Source organism: Balaenoptera ricei, chromosome 2, assembly GCF_028023285.1.
Source record: "Balaenoptera ricei isolate mBalRic1 chromosome 2, mBalRic1.hap2, whole genome shotgun sequence".
Lineage (NCBI taxonomy): Eukaryota > Metazoa > Chordata > Mammalia > Artiodactyla > Balaenopteridae > Balaenoptera > Balaenoptera ricei.
Genome location: NC_082640.1, coordinates 40,729,176 through 40,752,734, shown reverse-complemented (window position 1 = coordinate 40,752,734; position 23,559 = coordinate 40,729,176). Strand labels below are relative to the sequence as shown.

The 23,559-nt window shown below is 38.3% G+C and overlaps 1 pseudogene; it reads right to left on the bottom strand.

Moving 5' to 3' along the window:
• Positions 1–9,159: 9,159 nt before the first annotated feature.
• On the bottom strand, positions 9,160–9,393 carry LOC132360068 (shieldin complex subunit 1-like; annotated as a pseudogene).
• Positions 9,394–23,559: the final 14,166 nt, after the last annotated feature.

Sequence of the window (23,559 nt, the reverse complement as noted above, 5' to 3'; positions counted from 1 at the left end):
ATCAAGAAAGAAGAGTTGATAACAAATTGCAAATTACAAACTATGCTGATGAAAACACTTATTGACACCAATAAACTATTCATTCATGTTCAAAGGTTTATCCTTTCAGATTTTGCAAATACTGAGATGTGCAGGCACTCTCTCAGATGTTTCCAATCAGTATTAGCATGCAGAGGGACCAAATCAATATCTGAAATACTGAAGAGAAATCTACAGCTGTCTGCATGGAATATTTAGTTTTTTAGAAAATTTCCCTCTTTTCCTTATTTATAAGTCTAAAATGTGGAACACATAACAACCTTTTTATGGTAGGAAAAAAATCTATTATTTCAGCATTCTGAAATAATCCCTTTCAATATTTTGGTCTTTAACTTTTCAATCCTTCCTGTGAAAAAATTTAAAATTATATATAAATGTATAGGTGCATAGAGGTAGAAATCTACACATATATTTTCTACCAAAAAAAAAAAAAAGTAAGCACAGTATGTAATAGTCACATATTCACTTAGCAAGTTTATTATGAGCATTTTGTATGCCAATGAATATTTTTCTATAATATTATTTTTAGCAGCAGCACATCCATTGCATGAATATACCATGGTTTACTTAGACAATCCTATTCTTGAACATTTAATTTGATTCCAACTTTTTGTAAATTGTAAATTATACTATTATATCAGTCAGCTATTGTTAAAATAATGCTGGATAACAAACCACTGCAGAGCTCAGGGGCTTAAAATAATCTTTATATTCATAGATCTACTGGTTGGCCACGGCGGCAGCTCTGGTTCCCTTTGCAAATCTGCAGTTCAGTATCTTCTCCATGAGTCTCATCTTCCTTGAATCATCAGGCTAACTGGGGCATGTGATTTCCACAGCAATAGTAGAGATAAGCCCCACTTGGCAAACATATTCCAAACCCTTGTTGACATTACATCTGCCTATAAACAATTGTTCAAAGCAAATCACATAGTCAAGTTCAAAGCTTAAAGTATATTTCACCTTTGTTAATGAAACCTTAAGAGAACATGGAAAAAGGCATGGAAGCTGAAAGGGGTGAAGAATTTGAGAAATAGTGCACATTACCACAATTATAATTAACCTTCTAATATATGCAAATTGATAGGTAGATAGATAGATAATCTTGAAATGTTGTTTGTTTAAGATTATTTTATGAAAGCGAGGTTGGACAATATAATTCATTTTCTATGTGCCCACATCACACGCTTCAGGTATAAAAATGTGCTGTACACTTAAGATCCTCTCTAAGGATTTGATTCAGGCTGTCTCAGAACTGATGATATTGGTTTCTCTATTCTTGATCTGCTGGTTGGTGCTGCATCTCAGGTACCATTTTGCTTCTGTCTCTCCTGATTAATGACCTCAGATGATCTTGTTTTTCTTCTTTGAGTAACGTCATCACTATTATCTGGGACACATGTTTGATATTTGCCTTTCTGAACCAAGCCAGGTGGCCTTGGGGGAAAGGCCATTGACAGCATACCTGCTCCAGCCTTGCCAGCTCCCAGTCTAACCTGAGCTGGGAGAAGGAGATCAATTCTAGACCAGCGGTTTCATTCTTGAGAAGTTTTTCTCCCTTCCTTATCAAGATTTGGCTTCCCTGACTATTTTGCCAGCTATGGCGACTACTGTGGATGTCTCCATTTCTATAGAGTATGGGGTGGGCATTCCCTGAAAGCCTTTAAATAGGTAAACTTGTTAAATCTTTACAATCTCTGTGGAGGAGGTTACGGATGTATCACTTACAATTTTTTCTTCCTATGTCTTTAAAATACTAGATCCGTGGTTCTCAAATTTGAACATACATGATTATATCCTGGAGGGTTCTTAAAACATGGGTTCTTAAATTTGGCTTTTTATCCCTACTCCCCAAATCATGGTTTAGTAATCTAAAATGATATCCAGAATTGTCAGTTTAAAGAGTTCTTTTGAAGCAGTAAAATTCAGATAGCATCTTAAGCAACATGTCCAAGACAGAGTTATTGTTGTTATTGCTTTTAATCTGACTGCATTTTTTAATGTGAAAATATTTTTTTAATTCCTGAATTCCACCCCCCAATTTTTTATTTACTTAGTTTTAGATGGGGCTGGAACAGTAATATCCTCCAGAATGTCCCCCATAGGATTTTGATATGTAGACAGTAAGAGTTATTGCTCCAGACCCTGAAAAGTTTACTGAGAATTGATGGGTATTGCTATTTGGCCATCCATAGGCACATTCACATGTACACACATGTATCCTGGACATTCTTTTTTGTTTGTCTTCTTTTTTCTCCAAGAAGAGAAAGTCCTGTTGTTAACTACAACACTAGCTTTGTGTAAGAACTTTTGTGAGGGAGAATTTGTGATATTAAAATTGCTCCTTGGAGCTTCTGGTTTCAGCTCTGACCTGTAAAGAGCTTAAAAGTTATCTTGCCCATTCTTCCAATAAGGAAAAGCTGGAAAAACTGCAATGCAATGACTTTTCTTAGACCTCTCAGAGAACGGAGGTTGCAGGATAAACTACTACCCTGAAATCTGGAGAGACAGGCGCATCCAGAGAGATAGAGCCACTGAGATCTACTTGTTGGAAGCAGAAGCCACTGCGATCATAAACTAGTAGGAACACTGGGCAGAACAGTTATGTAGCAGGCCTGGAGAGGCCTGCTAGCAAGGTTGGCCCTTGGCTGGTGCCTGGCAACTTCGACTTTAGGAGGGTTCCCACAATTCACAGTGCTTACTCACTGTGCCTCGGCTGTTTGTATAAACCATGTGGTTTAGCTGACACCTGTTTTCCATCTGGGAGATTGGAATTTTGGTATGTGCCAGGCAGAGGGTGACCTCAGTAAAAACCTTGGGCACTAAGTCTCTAAGGAGCTTCCCTGATAGGCAACATTTAATATGCATTGTCACAACTCATACCTGTAAGAATGAAGAGCATCCTGTGTGCCTCCTCCGGGACAGGACTGGGGGAAGCTTGTGCCTGGTTTCCTCCAAATTTCACACATGCACATTTTTCCTTTCATGATTTTGCTTTCTGTCACTTTACTGTAATAAATCCTAGCTGTATGATGGTATTCTGAATCCTATGAGGCTTTCTACTAAATTATTGAACCTTGGGTAGTCATGGGGACCCTGGACAGAAACATTTAGGTAGCGAATTTGATAAATTGCAGGAGGCTGCGTATGGATAAGCTTGAGAGTGAGAAAATCCTGAAGACCATTGTTTTGGGCTGGCGGGGGGAGGTAGCTCATATTCATGGGCTTTATCTCCATGAACCACAGGAACTCCACCCAGTTCTCATGGTGAAGTTTTCTGTTGGTTTGTTTTGTTTTGTTTAACATCTTCATTGCACTATAATTGCTGTACAATGTTGTGTTAGTTTCTGCTGTATAACAAAGTGAATCAGCTATATGTACTCATATATCCCCATAACCCCTCCCTCTTGTGTCTCCCTCCCACCCCCCCATCCCACCCCTCTAGGTGGTCACAAAGCACCGAGCTGATCTCCCTGTGCTATGTGGCTGCTTCCCACTAACTATCTGTTTTACATTTGGTAGTGTATATATGTCCATGCCACTCTCTCACTTCGTCCCAGGTCCTCAAGTCCATTCTCTACATCTGCGTCTTTATTCCTGTCCTGCCCCTAGGTTCTTCAGAACCTTTTTTTTTTTTAGATTCCGTATATATGCGTTGGCATACGGTATTTGTTTTTCTCTTTCTGACATACCTCACTCTGTATGACAGACTCTAGGTCCATTCACCACACTAGAAATAACTCAGTTTCGTTCCTTTTAATGGCTGAGTAATACTCCATTGTATACATGTGTCAAATCTTCATTATCCATTCATCTGTTGATGGAAATTTAGGTTGCTTCTATGTCCTGGCTATTGTAAATAGAGCTGCAATGAACATTGTGGTACATGACTCTTTTTGAATTATGGTTTTCTCAGGGTATATGTCCAGTAGTGAGATTGCTGGGTCATATGGTAGTCCTATTTTCAGTTTTTTAAGGACCTCCATACTGTTCTCCATAGTGTCTGTATCAATTTACATTCCCACCCACAGTGCAAGAGGGTTCCCTTTTCTCCACACCCTCTCCAGCACTAATTGTTTGTAGATTTTTTGATGATGGCCATTCTGACCTGTGTGAGATGATATCTCACTGTAGTTTTGATTTGCATTTCTCTAATGATTAATGACATTGAGCATTCTTTCATGTGTCTCTTGGCCATCTGTATATCTTCTTTGGAGAAATGTCTATTTAGGTCTTCTGCCCATTTTTGGATTGGGTTCTTTGTTTTTTTGATATTGAGCTGCTTGTAAATTTTGGAGATTAATCCTTTGTCAGTTGCTTCGTTTGCAAATATTTCCTCCCATTCTGAGGGTTGTCTTTTCGTCTTGTTTATGGTTTCCTTTGCTGTGCAAAAGCTTTTGAGTTTCATTAGGTCCCATTTGTTTATTTTGTTTTTATTTCCATTTCTCTTGGAGGTGGGTCAAAAAGGATCTTGCTGTGATGTATGTCATAGAGTGTTCTGCCTATGTTTTCCTCTAATAATTTTATAGAGTCTGGCCTTACATTTAGGTCCTTAATCCATTTTGAGTTTATTTTTGTGTATGGTGTTAGGGAGTGTTCTAGTTTCATTCTTTTACATGTAGCTGTCCAGTTTCCCAGCACCACTAATTGAAGAGGCTATCTTTTCTCCATTGTATATTCTGGCCTCCTTTATCAAAGATAAGGTGACCATATGTGCATGGGTTTATCTCTGGGTTTTTGATCCTGTTCCATTGATCTATATTTCTGTTTTTATGCCAGTACTGTCTTGATTACTGTAGCTCTGTAATATAGTCAGAAGTCAGGGAACCTGATTCCCCCAGCTTCATTCTTCCTTCTCAAGGTTGTTTTGGCTATTCGTGGTTTTTTGTGTTTCCATACAAATTGAGAAATTTTTGTCCTAGTTCTGTGAAAAATGCAATTGGTAGCTTGATAGGGATTGCACTGAATCTGTAGATTGCTTTGGGTAGTATAGTCATTTTCACAATGTTGATTCTTCCAGTCCAAGAACATGGTATATCTCTCCATCTGTTTGTATCGTCTTTAATTTCTTTCATCAGTGTCTTACAGTTTTCTGCATACAGGTCTTTTGTCTCCTTAGGTAGGTTTATACCTAGATATTTTATTCTTTCTGTTGCAATGGCAAATGGGAGTGTTTCCTTAATTTCACTTTCAGATTTTTCATCATTAGTGTTTAAGAATGTAAGAGATTTCTGTGCATTAATTTTGTGTCCTGCTACTTTACCATATTCATTGATTAGCTCATGGTTTTCTGGTAGCATCTTTAGGATTCTCTATGTATAGTATCATGTCATTTGCACACAGTGACAGTTTTACTTCTTTTCCCACTTGGAATCCTTTTATTTCTTTTTCTTCTCTGATTGCTGTGGCTAAAACTTCCAAAACTATGTTGTATAATAGCAGTGGGAGTGGGCAACCTTGTCTTGTTCCTGATCTTAGTGGAAATGGTTTCAGTATTTTCACCACTGAGTACGACGTTGGCTGTTGGTTTGTCATATATGACCTTTATTATGTTGAGGTAAGTTTGCTCTATGCCTACTTCCTGGAAGGTTTTTATCATAAATGGGTGTTGAATTTTGTCGAAAGCTTTTTCTTCATCTATTGAGATAATCATATGATTTTTATCCTTCAATATGTTAATATGATGTATCACATTGATTGAATTGCATATATTGAAGAATCCTTGCATTCCTGGGATAAACCCCGATTGATCATGGTATATGATCCGTTTAATGTGCTGTTGGATTCTGTTTGTTAGTATTCTGCTGAGGATTTTTGCATCTATGTTCATCAGTGATATTGGCCTGTAGTTTTCTTTTTTTGTGACACCTTTGTCTGGTTTTGGTATCAGGGTGATGGTGGCCTCGTAGAATGAGTTTGGGAGTGTTTCTCCGTCTGCTATATTTTGGAAGAGTTTTAGAAGAATAGGTGTTAGCTCTTCTCTAAATGTTTGATAGAATTCGCCTGTGAAGCCATCTGCTCCTGGGCTCTTGTTTGTTGGAAGATTTTTAATCACAGTCTCAATTTCAGTGCTTGTGATTGGTCTGTTTCTGTTTTCTATTTCTTCCTGGCTCAGTCTTGGAAGGTTGTGCTTTTCTAAGAATTTGTGCATTCCATCCACGTTCTCCATTGTATTGGCATATAGTTGCTTGCAGTAGTCTCTCATGATCCTTTGTATTTCTGCAGTGTCAGTTGTTACTTCTCCTTTTTCATTTCTAATTCTGTTGATTTGAGTTTTCTCCCTTTTTTTCTTGAGGAGTCTGCCTAATGGTTTTTCAATTTTGTTTATCTTCTCAAAGAACCAGCTTTTAGATTTATTGATCTTTGCTATTGTTTCCTTAATTTCTTTTTCATTTATTTCTGATCTGATCTTTATGATTTCTCTCCTTCTGCTAACTTTGGGGGTTTTTTGTTCTTCTTTCTCTAATTGCTTTAGGTGTAAGGTTAGGTTGTTTATTTGAGATGTTTCTTGTTTCTTGAGGTAGGATTGTATTGTTATGAATTTCCCTCTTGGAGCTGTTTTTGCTGCATCCCATAGTTTTTGGGTCATCATGTCTCCATTGTCATTTGTTTCTAGGTATTTTTTGATTTCCTCTTTGATTTCTTCAGTGCTCTCTTGGTTATTTAGTAGTGTACTGTTTAGCCTCCATGTGTTGGTATTTTTTACAGTTTTTTTCCTGTAATTGATATCTAGTCTCATACTGTTGTGGTCAGAAAAGATACTTGGTATTATTTTAGTTCTCTTAAATTTACCAGGCTTGATTTGTGACATAGGATATGATCTGTCCTGGAGAATGTTCCTTGAGCATTTGAGAAGAAAGTGTTTTGTGTTGTTTTGGATGGAATGTCCTAAAAATATCAATTAAATCCATCCTGTTTTATGTGTCATTTAAAGCAGTGCTTCCTTATTCATTTTCATTTTGGATGATCTGTTCATTGGTGAAAGTGGGGTGTTAAACTCTGCTACTATTATTGTGTTACTGTCGATTTCCCCTTTTATGGCTGTTAGCATGTGCCTTATGTATTGAGGTGCTCCTATGTTGGGTGCATAAGTATTTATAATTGTTATATCTTCTTCTTGGATTGATTCGTTGATCATTATGTAGTGTCCTTCTTTGTCTCTTGTAATATTCTTTATTTTATTTATTTATTTATTTTATTTTTGAATGTGTTGGGTCTTCATTTCTAGGGCTTTCTATAGTTGCAGCAAGTGGGGACCACTCTTCATCGTGGTGCGTGGGCCTCTCACTATCGCGGCCTCTGTTGTTGTGGAGCACAGGCTCCAGACACGCAGACTCAGTAGTTGTGGCTCAGGGGCCCAGTTGTTCCGCAGCATGTGGGATCTTCCCAGACCAGGGCTCGACCCGTGTGCCCTGCGTTGGCAGGCAGATTCTCAACCACTGCACCACCAGGGAAGCCCGTAATAGTCTTTATTTTAAAGTTTATTTTGTCTGATATGAGAATTGCTACTCCAGCTTTCTTTTGATTTCCATTTGCATGGAATATCTTTTTCCATCCCCTCACTTTTAGTCTGTATGTGTCCCTAGGTCTGAAGTGGGTCTCTTGTAGACAGCATATATAGAGGTCTTGTTTTTGTATGCATTCTCCCCCAGTCTATGTCTTTTGTTTGGAGCAATTAATCCATTTACATTTAAGGTAATACTAGATATGTATGTTCCTATTACCATTTTCTTAATTGTTTTGGGTTTGTTTTTGTAGGTCTTTTCCTTCTCTTGTGTTTCCTGCCTAGAGAGGTTCCTTTAACATTTGTTGTAAAGGTGGTTTGGTAGTGCTGAATTCTCTTAGCTTTAGCTTGTATGTATAGGTTTTAATTTCTCCATCAAATCTGATGAGATCCTTGCTGGGTAGAGTATTCTTGGTTGTAGGTTTTTCCCTTTCATCACTTTAAATATGTCCTGCCACTCCCTTCTGGTTTGCAGAGTTTCTGCTGAAAGATCAGCTGTCAACCTTATGGGGATTCCCTTGTATGTTATTTGTTGCTTTACCCTTGCTGCTTTTATTAGTTTTTCTTTTTATTTAGTTTTTGATAGTTTGATTAATATGTGTCTTGGCATGTTTCTCCTTGGATTTATCCTGTATGGAGCTCTCTGAGCTTCCTGGACTTGATTGACCATTTCCTTTCCCATATTACAGACGTTTTCAACTATAATCTCTTCAAATATTTTCTCAGTCCCTTTCTTTTTCTCTTCTTCTTTTGGGAGCCCTATAATTCGAATGTTGGTGCGTTTAATGTTCTCTCTGAGGTCTCTGAGACTGTCCTCAATTCTTTTCATTCTTTTTTCTTTACTCTGCTCTGCAGTAGTTATTTCCACTATTTTATCTTCCAGGTCACTTATCCGTTCTTCTGCCTCAGGTATCCTGCTCTTGATTCCTTCTAGAGAATTTTTAATTTCATTTATTGTGTTTTTCATGATTGTTTGTTTGTTCTTTATTTCTTCTAGGTCCTTGTTAAACGTTTCTTGTATTTCCTCCATTCTATTTTCAAGATTTTGGATCATCTTTACTATCATTTCTCTGAATTCTTTTTCAGGTAGGCTGCCTATTGCCTCTTCATTTGTTAGGTCTGGTGGGTTTTTACCTTCCTCCTTCATCTGCTGCATATTTCTCTGTCTTCTCATTTTGTTTACCTTACTGTGTTTGGGGTCTCCTTTTTGTAGGCTTCAGGTTCATAGTTCCCATTGTTTTTGGTGTCTGCCCCCAGTGACTGAGGTTGGTTCAGTGGGTTTTGTAGGTGTCCTGGTGGAGGGCACTGGTGCCTGTGTTCTGGCAGGTGGGGCAGGATCTTGTCTTTCTGATGGGCAGTGCCGCATCTGGTGGTGTTTTTTAGGGTGTCTGTGAACATAGTATGATTGTAGGCAGCCTCTCTGCTAATAAGTGAAGTTGTGTTCCTGTCTTGCTAGTTGTTTGGCATGGGACATCCAGCATTGGAGTTTGCTGGCCGTTGGGTGGAGTTGGGTCTTAGCGTTGAGACATAGATCTCTGTGAGAGCTCTCACCAACTGATATTATGTGTGGCTGGGAGGTCTCCGGTGGTCCAATGTCCTGAACTCGGCTTTCCACCTCAGATGCTCAAGCCTGACACCAGGGCAGAGCACCAAGACCCTGTCAGCCACACGGCTGGATCTACATCTGAAGAACAAGGAATAGAAAGAACTTATTCAAAACTAAAAGCCTCACTGTTGGCCTCCTGGCTGGGTCTCTGCAACACGTAATCCCTTACATCATAAGTTGATGGCAGGTCCAAAGCATTGCTCTCCTCTGATTGGCTTCCTGGAGTGGCTTCCTGAGTTGCCATAGTCCACCCCACCACAGCAGCCGCCTCAAACCAGAAGCCATGGTGAAGTTTTGAGAAAGATTATTTCCTTGTTCTGGCAGGGAAAGGGGAAGAGTAAACACTGTGAAATAAACTCAGAGATTTCTATTTAACAAAATCCCACTCCCCAGGGGAAAGGTCTTTGCTAAAGGCTTATACCAGGAAGAAAATTCCTTCTATTCCAGTACCCTTCAAGTTTCCAATCTTACCTAATAGGGGAAAAATCCAATAGGGGGTCAGAGTTTCAAGGAAATAGGTTGAGAACAACGCTCCCATGGAAGGGTTTGGGGATACACAAATATCAAATCATTATGTTCTACACCTGAAACTAATATGTTATATGACAATTATACCTCAATAAAAAATTAATTAAAAATGGATCATATACTTAAATGTAAAATGCAAAAATATAAAATTTCTTTAAGAAAACATAGGAGAAAATCTACATAATTTTCAGTTTGGTGATAGGTTTTCAAATATAAGACAAGAGCATGACTCATGAAAGAAAAAACTGATATGTTGGATTTTATGAGAATTATAAACTCCTGCTCTGGGAAAGTCACTCTTAATAGAATGAAAAGACAGGCACTATGTTGGGGGGAAATATTTGCAAAATACTTATATGATAAAGGACTTGTATCCAAAATATACAAAAAACTCTAAAGACTCAATAAGAAGAAAACAAATATTCCAGTTAACAAATGTGCAAGATATTTGAATAGATACCTCACCAAAGAAAATATACAGATGGCAAAGAAACATATGTAAAGCTTCTTAATATCATTTGTCATTAGGAACATGCAAAAACAACAAGATGTCACTACATGCTTAGTACAATTGCTAAATTTATTTTAAAAATGCTATACTGACTACTGGTGAGGATGCAGAGCCATAGGAACTCTCATTCATTGTTGGTTCAAATACAAAACAGTACAGCCTCTCTGGCAGACAGTTTGGCAGTTTCTTACAAAGCTAAAACATAGTTTTACCTTATGATCCAACATTTGCACACCTAGGTATTTGCTCAAGTGATTTGAAATTTTACATGCACATAACTCCTGCATGCATTAGTTTTTAGAAGCTTTATTTATAATGACCAAAATCTGAAAGCAGCCAAGATGCTCTTTAATAAGTGAGTGAATAATTAAATTGTGTTATAATCACAGAATGAAATATTATTCAATATTATAAAGGTATATAGACAAAAAATCCACAAAATAAGCAAAAAAACAAGCAAACAAAAAAACCCAAAAACACAAGGTTAAACTTTAAATGCATATTACTAAATGAAAGAAGCCAGTCTGAAAATGTTAAATATTATATGATTCCAATTGTGTGACAGTGTTTAAAAAGTAATATTACAAAGACAGTAAATAGATAACTAGTTGCAAGGGATACCACACGAAGAGTGAATATTAATATATGAAAGTGAAAAAATATCTAAAAAAGCACTTAGGAGTTTGGGAGATCCAAGGATGGAAAGCAGGCAGTGAATATTACAAATGTGTGAAACAACCTTACTGAATGAGGTTCAAGAAAATGTCTTAAGCTAAGTAATTTGGGAAATGAGTGGAGTCTGTAAGACTAAAAGCAAAAGGATCTCTCCCTAGTAATGCAGCTATTTCCTATGGAAATGTTGGTTAATAATTCTGAAACTGCTATAGATATAAATCTTCATTTAACAATTAAATAAATGGATGACAGAACAAGGGGATGAGGATAGAATGATCTATGTGGTAATATTAGCCTTGGAGATATCAGTATGCGCTCATATTTAGCTTACAGGCATGGTTACATATTGAAATATTTATAGATATGTGTGCATACATAGGTTAGTATACACGCTTATATTTCTTTTCTCTGTTAGCTGAGAAGGCCTAGAAGTCATAACACTACAGTAGCAACAAACACCCAGCACTACGATCTTGGTTTCTAATTCCATTCTCCGATTAAAGGATGTGGAACATCTTGGAGAAGTGGTCAATTCTAGGAGTAGGACTGGAACTATGGAAGATGAACATGGAGAAGCTTTAGTGCTGGTAAGTAAGCAGTTGCTAAAAGCAATTAAAGAGATTGGTTCAAGATGGCAGAGTAGAAGGACGTGCGCTCACTCCCTCTGGCGAGAGCACCGGAATCACAACTAACTGCTGAACAATCATCAACAGGAAGACACTGGAAATCACCAAAAAAGATACCCCACATCCAAAGACAAAGGAGAAGCCACAATGAGACAGTGGGAGGGGCGCAATCACAATAAAATCAATTCCCATAACTGCTGGGTGGGTGACTCACAAACTGGAGAACACTTATACCACAGAAGTCCACCCACTGGTGTGAAGGTTCTGAGCCTCACGTCAGGCTTCCGAACCTGGGGGTCTGGCAGTGGCAGGAGGAATTCCTAGAGAATCAGACTTTGAAGCCTAGTGGGATTTGATTGCAGGACTTCGACAAGACTGGGGGAAAAGAGACTCCACTAATGGAGAGCACACACAAAGTAGTGCACACATCAGGACCCAGGGGAAGGAGCAGTGACACCATAGGAGACTGGACCAGACCTACCTGCTAGTGTTGGAGGGTCTCCTGCAGAGGCGGGGGGTGGCTGTGGCTCACCATGGGGACAAGGACACTGCCAGCAGAAGTTCTGGGAAGTACTCCTTGGTGTGAGCTCTCCCAGAGTCTGCTATTAACCCCACCAAAGAGCCCAGGTGAGTGTTGGGTTGCCTCAGGCCAAGCAACCAACAGGGAGGAAACCCAGCCCCACCCATCAGCAGACAAGCAAATTAAAGTTTTTACTGAGCTCTGCTCACAAGAGCAACACCCAATTCTACCCACCACCAGTCCCTCCCATCAAGAAACTTGCACAAGCCTCTCAAGTGGCCTCATCCACCAGAGGGCAGACAGCAGAAGCAAGAAGAACTACAATCCTGCAGCCTGTGGAACAAAAACTACAGTAACAGAAAGACAGACAAGATGAAAAGGCAGAGGGCTATGTACCAGATGAAGGAACAAGATAAAACCCCAGAAAAACAATTAAACAAAGAGGATATAGGAAACCTTCCAGGAAAAGAAATCAGAATAATGATAGTGAAGATGATCCAGGACCTCAGAAAAAGAATGCAGGAAAAGATCAAGAAGATGCAAGAAATGTTTAACAAAGACCTAGAAGAATTAAAGAACAAACAAACAGAGATGAACAATACAATAACTGAAACGAAAAATACAGTAGAAGGAATCAATAGCAGAAAAACTGAGGCAGAAAAACGGATAAGTGACCTGGAAGACAGAATGGTGGAATTCACTGCTGCGGAACAGACTAAAGAAAAAAGAATGAAAAGAAATGAAGACAGCCTAAGAGACCTCTGGGACAACATTAAACACAACAACATTTGCATTATAGGGGTCCCAGAAGGAGGAGAGAAAGAGAAAGGAGCCGAGAAAATATCTGAAGAGATTATAGTCGAAATTTTCCCTAACATGGGAAAGGAACTAGCCACCCAAGTTCAAGAAGCGCAGAGAGTCCCAGGCAGGATAAACTCAAAGAGAAACACGATGAGACACATAGTAATCAAATTGACAAAAATTAAAGACAAAGGAAATTATTGAAAGAAACAAGGGGAAAATGACAAATAACATACAAGGGAACTCCTATAAGGTTAACAGCTGATTTCTCAGTAGAAACTCTACAGGCCAGAAGGGAGTGGCATGATATATTTAAAATGATGAAAGGGAACAAACTACAACCAAGATTAGTCTACCTGGCAAGGATCTCATTCAGATTCGACAGAGAAATCAAAAGCTTTACAGACAAGCAAAAGCTAAGAGAATTCAGTACCACCAAACCAGCTCTACAACAAATGCTAAAGGAACTTCTCTAAGTGGGAAACACAAGAGAAGAAAAGGACCTACAAAAACAAACCCATAAAAATGAAGAAAATGGTAATAGGAACATACATATCGATAATTACCCTAAATGTGAATGGATTAAATGCTCCAACCAAGAGATACAGGCTCACTGAATGGATACAAAAACAAGACCTGTATATATGCTGTCTACAAGAGACCCTCTTCAGACCTAGGGACACATACAGACTGAAAGTGAGGGGATGGAAAACGATATTCCATGCAAATGGAATTCAAAAGAAAGCTGGAGTAGCAAAACTCATATCAGACAAAATAGACTTTAAAATAAAGACTATTACAAGAGACAAAGAAGGACACTACATAATGATCAACGAATCAATCCAAGAAGAAGATATAACAATTGTAAATATTTATGCACCCAACATAGGAGCACCTCAATACATAAGGCAACTGCTAACAGCCATAAAAGGGAAAATAGACAGTAACACAATCATACTATGGGACTTTAACACCCCACTTTCACTAATGGACAGGTCATCCAAAATGAAAATAAATAAGGAAACACAATGTTTAAATGACACATTAAACAAGATGGACTTAATTGATATTTATAGGACATTCCATCCAAAAAACAGCAAATTACACTTTCTTCTCAAGTGCACATAGAACAGTCTCCAGGATAGATCACATCTTGGATCACAAATCAAGCCTCAGTAAATTTATGAAAATTGAAATCATATCAAGCATCTTTTCTGACCACAGTGTTATGAGAATAGAAATCAATTACAGGGAAAAAACCTAAAAAACACAAACACATGCACGCTAAACAATATGTTACTAAATAACCAAGAGATCACTGAAGAAATCAAATAGGAAATCAAAAAATACCTAGAGACAAATTACAATGAAAACATGATGATCCAAAACCTGAAGTTTATAGCAATAGAAGCCTACCTCAAGAAACAGGAAAAATCTCAAACAATCTAACCTTACACATAAAGGAACTAGAGAAAGAAAAAGAAACAAAACCAAAAGTTAGTAGAAGGAAAGAAATCATAAATTTCAGAGCAGAAGTAAATTAAACTGAAACAAAGAAAACAGTAGCAAAGATCAATAAGACTAAAAGCTGGTTCTTTGAGAAGATAAGCAAAGTTGATAAACCATTAGCCAGACTCATCAAGAAAAAGAGGGAGAGGACTCAAATCAATAAAATTAGAAATGAAAAAGGAGCAGTTACAACAGACACCGCAGAAATACAAAGCATCCTAAGACAGTACTGCAAGCAACTCTATGCCAATAAAATGGACAACTAGGAAGAAATGGACAAATTCTTAGAAAGGTAAAACCTTCCAAGACTGAAACAGGAAGAAATAGAAAATATGAACAGACCAAACGCAAGTAATGAAATTGAAACTGTGATTAAAAATCTTCCAACAGGGCTTCTCTGGTGGCACAGTGGTTGAGAATCTGCCTGCCAATGCAGGGGACACGGGTTCAAGCCCTGGTCTGGGAAGATCCCACATGCCGCCGAGCAACTAGGCCCGTGAGCCACAACTACTGAGCCTGCGCGTCTGGAGCCTGTGCTCCGCAACAAGAGAGGCCGCGATAGAGAGAAGCCTATGCACCGCGATGAAGTGTGGACCCCGCTCGCCACAACTAGAGAAAGCCCTCGCACAGAAACGAAGACCCAACACCGCCAAAAAAAAATTAAAAAAATTTTTGAACAAACAAAAGTCCAGGACCAGATGGCTTCACAGGTGAATTCTATCAATCATTTAGAGAAGAGCTAACACCCATCCTTCTCAAACTCTTCCAAAAAATTGCAGAGGAAGGAACACACCCAAACTCATTCTATGAGGCCACCATCACCCTGATACCAAAACCAGGCACAGATACTACAAGAAAAGAAAATTACAGAACAATATCACTGATGAATATAGATGGAAAAATCCTCAACAAAATACTAGGAAACAGAATCCAACAACACACTAAAAGGATCATACACCAAGATCAGGTGGGATTTATCCCAGGGATGCAAGGATTCTTCAATATACACAGATCAATCAATGTGATATACCATATTAACACATTGAAGAATAAAAACCCTATGATCATCTCAATAGATGCAGAAAAAGCTTTTGACAAAATTCAACACTGATTTATGATAAAAACTCTCCAGAAAGTGGGCATAGAGGGAACCTGCCTCAACATAATAAAGGCCATATACGACAAACCCACAGCAAACATCATTCTCAATGGTGAAAAACTGAAAGCATTTCCTCTAAGATCAGGAACAAGACAAGGATGTCCACTCTCACCACTATTATTCAACATAGATTTGGAAATCCTAGCCACAGCAATCAGAGAAGAAGAAGAAATAAAAGGAATACAAATTGAGAAGAAAAAGTAAAACTGTCACTGTTTGCAGATGACATGATACCATACATAGAGAATCTTTAAAATGCCACCAGAAAACTACTAGAGGTAATGAATGAATTTGGTAAAGTTGCAGGATACAAAATTAACACACAGAAATCTCTTGCATTCCTATACACTAATGACAAAAAATCTGAAAGAGAAATTAAGGAAACACTCCCATTTACCATTGCAACAAAAATAATAAAATACCTAGGAATAACCTACCTAGGGAGACAAAAGACCTGTATGCAGAAAACTATAAGACACTGATGAAAGAAATTAAAGATGATACAAACAGATGGAGAGATATACCATGTTCTTGGATTGGAAGAATCAATATTTTGGAAATGACTGTACTACCCAAAGCAATCTACAGATTCAATACAATCCCTATCAAATTACCAATGACATTTTATACAGAACTAGAAAAAAAAAATCTTAAAATTTGTATGGAGACACAAAACACCCCGAATAGCCAAAGCAATCTTGAGGGAAAAAAACGGATCTGGAGGAATCAGACTCCCTGACTTCAGACTATACTACAAAGCTACAGTAATCAAGACAATATGGTACTGGCACAAAAACAGAAATATAGATCAATGGAACAGGATAGAAAGCCCAGAGATAAATCCACACACCTATGTTCAACTAATTTTTGACAAAGGCAAGAATATATAGTGGAGAAAAGACAGCCTCTTCAATAACTGGTGCTGGGAAAACTGGACAGCTACATGTAGAAGAATAAAATTAGAACACTCCTTAACACCATACACAAAAATAAACTCAAGATGGATTAAGACCTAAATGTAAGACTGGACACTATCAAACTCTTAGAGGAAAACATAGGAAGAACATTCTTTGACATAAATCACAGCAAGATCATTTTTGATCCATCTCCTAATGTAATGGAAATAAAAACAAAAATAAACAAATGGGACCTAATGAAATTTAAAAGCTTTTGCAAAGCAAAGGAAACTACAAACAAGATTAAAAGATAACCCTCAGAATGGGAGAAAATATTTGCAAACGAATCAATGAACAAAGGATTAATCTCCAAAATATATAAACAGCTCATGCAGCTCAATATTAAAAAAAAAAAAAAATCCAATGAAAACATGGGCAGAAGACCTAAATAGACATTTCTCCAAAGAAGACATACAGATGACCAAGAAGCACATGAAAAGCTGCTCAACATCACTAATTATTAGAGAAATGCAAATCAAAACTACAATGAGATATCACCTCACACCAGTTAGAATAGGCATCATCAGAAAATCTACAAACCACAAATGCTGGAGAGGGTGTGGAGAAAAGGGAACCCTCTTGCACTGTTGGTGGGAATGTAAATGGATACAGCCACTATGGAGAACAGTATGGAGGTTCCTTAAAAAACTAAAAATAGAATTACCATATGACCCAGCAATCCCACTACTGGGCATATATCCAGAGAAAACCGTAATTCAGAAAGACACGTGCACCCTAATGTTCATTGCAGCACTATTTACAATAGCCAGGTCATGGAAGCAACCTAAATGCCCATTGACAGATGAATGGATAAAGAGGATGTTGTACATATATACAATGGAATATTACTCAGCCAAAAAAAGGAATGAAATTGGGTCATTTGTTGAGACGTGGATGGATCTAGAGACTGTCATACAGAGTGAAGTAAGTCAGAAAGAGAAAAACAAATATCGTATATTAATGCATAAATGTGGAACCTAGAAAAATGGTACAGATGAACCAGTTTGCAGGGCAGAAGTAGAGACACAGATGTGGAGAACAAATATGGACACCAAGGGGGGAAAGTGATGGGTGCAGGTGCTGGTTTGATGAATTTGGAGATTGGGATTCACATATATACACTAATATGTATAAGCCTGATAACTAATAAGAACCTGCTTATAAAAAATAAATAAAATAAAATTCAAAAATTCAAAAAAAAAAATAAGGCACTTAGGTTGGGCTTGAAAATAAATAAATAAAAGCCATTAACACACGTGCCTACGTGCGTGCGCACGTACACACACACACACAGCGACAGGAAGATGTCAGAGGTATAAAGGACACAACTGAAAGAGCTCCTGCTGTTCAAAGTGGGTACAATTTTAGCAAGAAAGTAAATAAAGTAGTATCGGATTACAACACAAAATATAAAATAAACATATGAGTCTGTATTGTTATAAACAAATAGTTGAATGAATAAATGAATAAATAAGTAAATAAATAAATAAATAAATGGAAAAGAATAGCCAAATATTGCATGTAGAAGAATTCCAAAAAATTGATGTAGACCCTCCACTTCAAGGAGATGGGCATAACTGTTCTCTCACTTTTTAAGTGTGTTATGCACATGGTAATTTCTATCTAAAATGTACAGTATGGGAAGGGGTAAAATAGCATAGTGGAGAAACCTGACAAATACTCCCTCAGCCAGTTCATCAAGGTTAACATCAACAGAGATAAGTCATGAGACAGTACGTGGACTCGATATGACAGAACAAACATGGTATTTTACCTCTGTGTCTTTTTCCCCGAAACACATAACCCGAGCCTTAAAAACGTCAGACAAATTGCAAAAGAGGTTTATTCTACAAAATATCTGACCATTAATCCTCAAAATTGTCAAGGTCGTCAAAAACAAGAATGCCTGAGAAACCGTCACAGTCAAGAGTGGCCTAAGGACAAATGATGACATTTCTTTTGGTATCCTGGATGGACACCAATAGGACATTAGGTAAAAACTAGTGTGAGTAAATATGAACTTTAATTTCTAAAAAAAAATCACTTTCAACCAACAGTTATGCATTATGTCTTCTATTCATGTTTATTTATTTGTGTCATCAGCTGTGAATTAACCGCTTCTGCTGTCTTGGAGTACTAGAAAGGAGATAGTCTGTTCTTACTTTCAAGTGCCTTTCCCTAACACTAGTTGCCATACAGGAAAACCAAACCCTCTCAACCTGCCAGCTGGAATGTATCCGTATAACTAGATTTGATGCCCCCATGGAAACCAGAGCTTGCTCCAACCTGTTGACCGGCTTCTACAGCTGTCATGGTGAAAACAAGCTTGTTCCTGACAGATAGCTAGGAATCTGAACTGGGCTTGAACTTGGCTGTAAGCTGGTGTATCTCTTACGGAAAATAGTAGTTGTTTTTCAGAATTTTTAATTTATGAATTTAAACTAGTTCTCCATCCTATGTCTGAAGCCTCACCTCTGCGTTATGCAGGGTAATTTCCACAGTGCAATTAATCTCTTTTCCAGGCAGCATTTGTAAGCAAACAATTCATTCTGTAAGTGACAGCATGTTGCTTGGAATATTAATAAACATCTTAAAGGTTTAAGTTATATTATCTTACTTAGGAAATTAAAATCAAATCATTCACTCAACACATATTTATTGAGCATATACTATATTCAAAGCACTCCACTAAGCATTGGAATCTTTCAAAGCTAAAGCTCCCTGCCTTTCTAGTGTTTCCCATCTAGTTGCAGAGATAAAAGAACTGACATGATGTTTCTAATTCAGGACAGTATATGGTGGTTACTCTGAGAGCATTATAAACTTCCTAAGTAGACCACAACTTTGTGGGCTGGGATTATCAGGAAAGACTTCTTTTAAGGCCTCTAGGATGCTGTTACTAGAACAGGTAGAAGAGGGCACTCCAGGAAGAATGAACAGAAAAGGCAGGTGGCAAAACAGGGCAAGCATATCAGAGGATGAAAACTGGAGCTATCTGCTCTGAGTAACGTTATGGAGGGTGTGAGGAGGGAAGGACTTATGACATAGATTGGGTCCTTTGTGTGCAAAGCAAAAAGAGTTTAAACTTTTTTTGGTAGGCAATGTGGAACCATTGGAGGGAGCCACTTCAGATCATAAAAGTGCCATAATCAGAGTGGTAGTTAAGAAAAATTAGTCTGGCAGCATGCAGAAGACAGATGGAAAGAGAATTTAGTGGTAGCACACCTAGAGGGTAAAGTGAGAGCCTGAATGAAAGCAGACCCTGGGCTGTGGGATTAGAAAGGAGGGAACTAGTATGGGAGACAGGAGGTAATTAAAAATGATGTTTCAAGCCTGAGTGAAGAAAATTTGGATTGCAGAGGAAAAGAGAACAGGAGTAGAGTTTCTGCAGGAAGGTCCTGAGACTGACACCATGATGAACATCCTTCCCAGCTAATTCTCTCCAATTAACTTCCAATGGAGGAGCATTAGTTGAATTGCACAATATTCAATATTCTTTACATATTTTTTTCTGTTTCCACATTGGCAATCAGTGATCATGACCAACTGTGACTTATCTTATTGAACATATCCACTGCCACTAATGTAACTCATTTGCCGGAACCCAGCAGCTAGCACTGGTTCCTCTGACTACTTGTTAGTAAATGGGATGTCCAAGAGATACTCTTCTGATTCCACTGTGGATCTGAACTCCACAATACCAAGTCCCAATTCCTTGAAGACAGGGAGCGTCCCGTGATTTTTGCCCTACAGATGCTTAGAGGGAAAGCAATGAGATGAAAAGTGAGAAGTGATTTGCTTTTCTGATTCCAACAAACTATCCAATGTTTTTGTAGGAAGATGCTCCTCATACAGTCCTCCACCACAACTCCCCATGGGGAACTAATAGCGGCGGGCAATAAGAAGATATCCCCAGGGACCAGGAGGTGTAAACAAAGAGGTCTACAGGAAGCCCAGACACTTCTTTAAAGTTTTTATGTTTTAACCTATATTTGTTTTATGTCTAGAATTATGATGGACTTTTGTCTTCTGTCCAGTTTCATATCTGTGTTTACTTTGATATAAAAGTGATGTATTCTTTCTCATTATTGGAGTAAAATTTGTGCACTGGAAGATGTGCCATGCTAATCCAATGGCATTGAGTACTCTCTGCAGATCCCTATGCTGCCCAGGGGTACTCACAGCCCTCTATAATAAGTATAAGGAGGATAATTTTTTTTTCAGAAGCATGCAGCATGGGAAGAAGGTAGTTCTCACATCTACCAAGCTTGTCCTAAGGACAAGTGGGAATTCAAAAGCCAGCTGGACCTATAACTGCTGAACCTCTAAAAGGAAGTGAGGCATGCAGACCCTCCCACATGGTCAGCTTTTCTACCCATTCTGGCAGAGAGAAATACCATCCAAAGGCCTTTGGAGATTGAACAGTCAATCTTGAAATAATCAAGCCTAGCTGTTTGAAACAAGGGAGCAAAACTTTCCCTAACTCCATTAACATTTCCCTCCATCCAAGTATGAAAAATGGGCCCATTTATTATTTATCATCTTCTTATTGGGTATTTCACCTCTTGCCAACACAGCTAAGCCCAGCCAAGTTGCCTCCATGGCGGGCCCAGAGGCAGATGATCCCAGCAAAGCAGCATCATGACACCCAGGGAACCAGATGGGTGACCTTTCCCTTTCCTGCTCTCCAGACTAGAGAACAGACAGTCAAACTCTCTGGGTGGCCCAGGATCTTTGCTTCTATAAATTCAAATGTACATTTTCAGACCGATGGTCTGTTTCTCAGAAACACTGATCACACATTCGCCAAACACCATCTTTCACACATTATGCCAGAGTAGCCAGTTTTGCTGTTATCTGAGATCCCTTACATCACACCCTTACTTTCTTGCTGAACTCCCCTCAAAATAACATGGTGTGAACTTTTTCTGTTGCCTTTCCTCTCCTCCTATGTAGCCCATGTGTTTGAAATATGTTTAATATATTGTCACATCTCATATTTTAAATATCATGAGGATAGGCAAATTCTAGGGTATTTTAAGTGCCCTCGTTATGAAACATATGGCCAGAGGGGTGGGGATATGGAGGTGGAGAAAGAAATATGGCACATGTAATATTTTCCCAAGGGAAGGGGGCAGGGAATATGACCTGCAAGATGTAAGAATCTATGTGCATCACTACTGAAATACCATCTGTTTCCATTCAAATTATAATCTTGAAATTATAACTTTTTTTTCATATGCCATAATGTATAGGATTCAAGGGCCAAAACACATCATAGTGTTTGCAACCAACCAATCCAGTTGCTGCCAAAGCTGTGGCAATTTAAGAAACAGAAGAGAAAAACAAGAGAATGTTATAGTTGTTGTGTTTTCATTTTTACTTCTCTTTAAAATGGAGGCATTGTTATTACAGAGACAGTGATAGGGATAGTCATTAAAACATCATTCATTGATTGATTCATTCAGTGTCATTAACAACATCACTCATTGATCATGAATTGATTCATCATTCGTTGATTCATCATTCACTTATTCTTTCATTCATTCAACAGCTAGTTAATGTATCTTGTAAATCACACATGGTGTGTGGAAGTGGGACTATGGAGATGAAGGTACCATTGTCTTCAGTTAATAAGAGACTAAAGGAAATGGGAAGACAGTGAGCAGACTTCATATATGACTGCCAAGGCCAACTGTAGAAGTTCACAGAGATGTGACAGGAATACCCACATTTCAGGGAAGAGGTGGTGACATTGCTCAGCGACAGGGAATTCTTCTTAAAGAAGGCTACTTTTAAGCTGATTTTAAAATTAGGTAAGATTTATCCATGCAAAGGGGATATTGACTTTCTCGAGGCTTTGGAATCAGAATATGCAAATATATAGAAGTGTCCACAAGCCCTGGCTATGAAGAATTCATTCTGGCTGGAACATAGAGGAGCAGAGACAGAAGGGAGGCAGATCGGGATGGTGTAACTCCTCAAGAGCCCAACTCTATTGAAAACCAACAGGTATTTCAGCAACTAATACCTGAATTACTACTAGGAAGACACCTGAATTACTACTAGGGAGACAGCTGTCTTTCATGGAAACTGTGTCTTTTTTTTTTCTTTTTATTTATTTGTTTATTTATTTAATTTTTTAAATATTTTTATTGTGGAATGCCTTTCTTTTTTTTTAAACGTCTTTATTGGAGTATAATTGCATTACAATGGTGTGTTAGTATCTGCCTTATAACAAAGTGAATCAGTCATACATATACATATGTCCCCATATCTCTTCCCTCTTGGGTCTCCCTCCCTCCCAACCTCCCTATCCTACCCCTCTAGGTGGTCACAAAGCACCAAGCTCATCTCCCAGTGCTATGCAGCTGCTTCCCACTAGCTATCTATTTTACGTTTGGTAGTGTATATATGTCCATGCCACTCTCTCACTTTCTCCCAGCTTACCCTTCACCACCACCCCCATCCTCAAGTCCATTCGCTAGTAGGTCTGTGTCTTTATTGCCGTCTTGCCCCTAGGTTCTTCATGACCTTTTTTTTTTTTTTTTTAGATTCCATATACATGTGTTAGCATACAGTATTTGTTTTTCTATTTCTGACTTATTTCACTCTGTATGACAGACTCTAGGTCCATCCACCTCACTACAAATAACTCAATTTTGTTTCTTTTTATGGCTGAGTAATATTCCATTATATATACGTGCCATATCTGCTTCATCCATTCATCTGTCAATGGACACGTATGTTGCTTCCATGTCCTGGCTATTGTAAATAGAGCTGCAATGAACATTGGGGTACATGACTCTTTTTGAATTATGGTTTTCTCAGGGTATATGCCCAGTAGTGGGATTGCTGGGTCGTATGGTAGTTCTATTTTCAGTTTTTTAAGGACATCCATACTGTTCTCCATAGTGGCTGTATCAATTTACATTCCCACCAACAGTGCAAGAGGGTTCCCTTTTCTCCACACCCTCTCCAGCATTAATTGTTTGTAGATTTTTTGATGATGGCCATTCTGACCGGTGTGAGATGATATCTCATTGTAGTTTTGATTTGCATTTCTCTAATGATTAATGATGCTGAGCATTCTTTCATGTGTTTGTTGGCAATCTGTGCATCTTC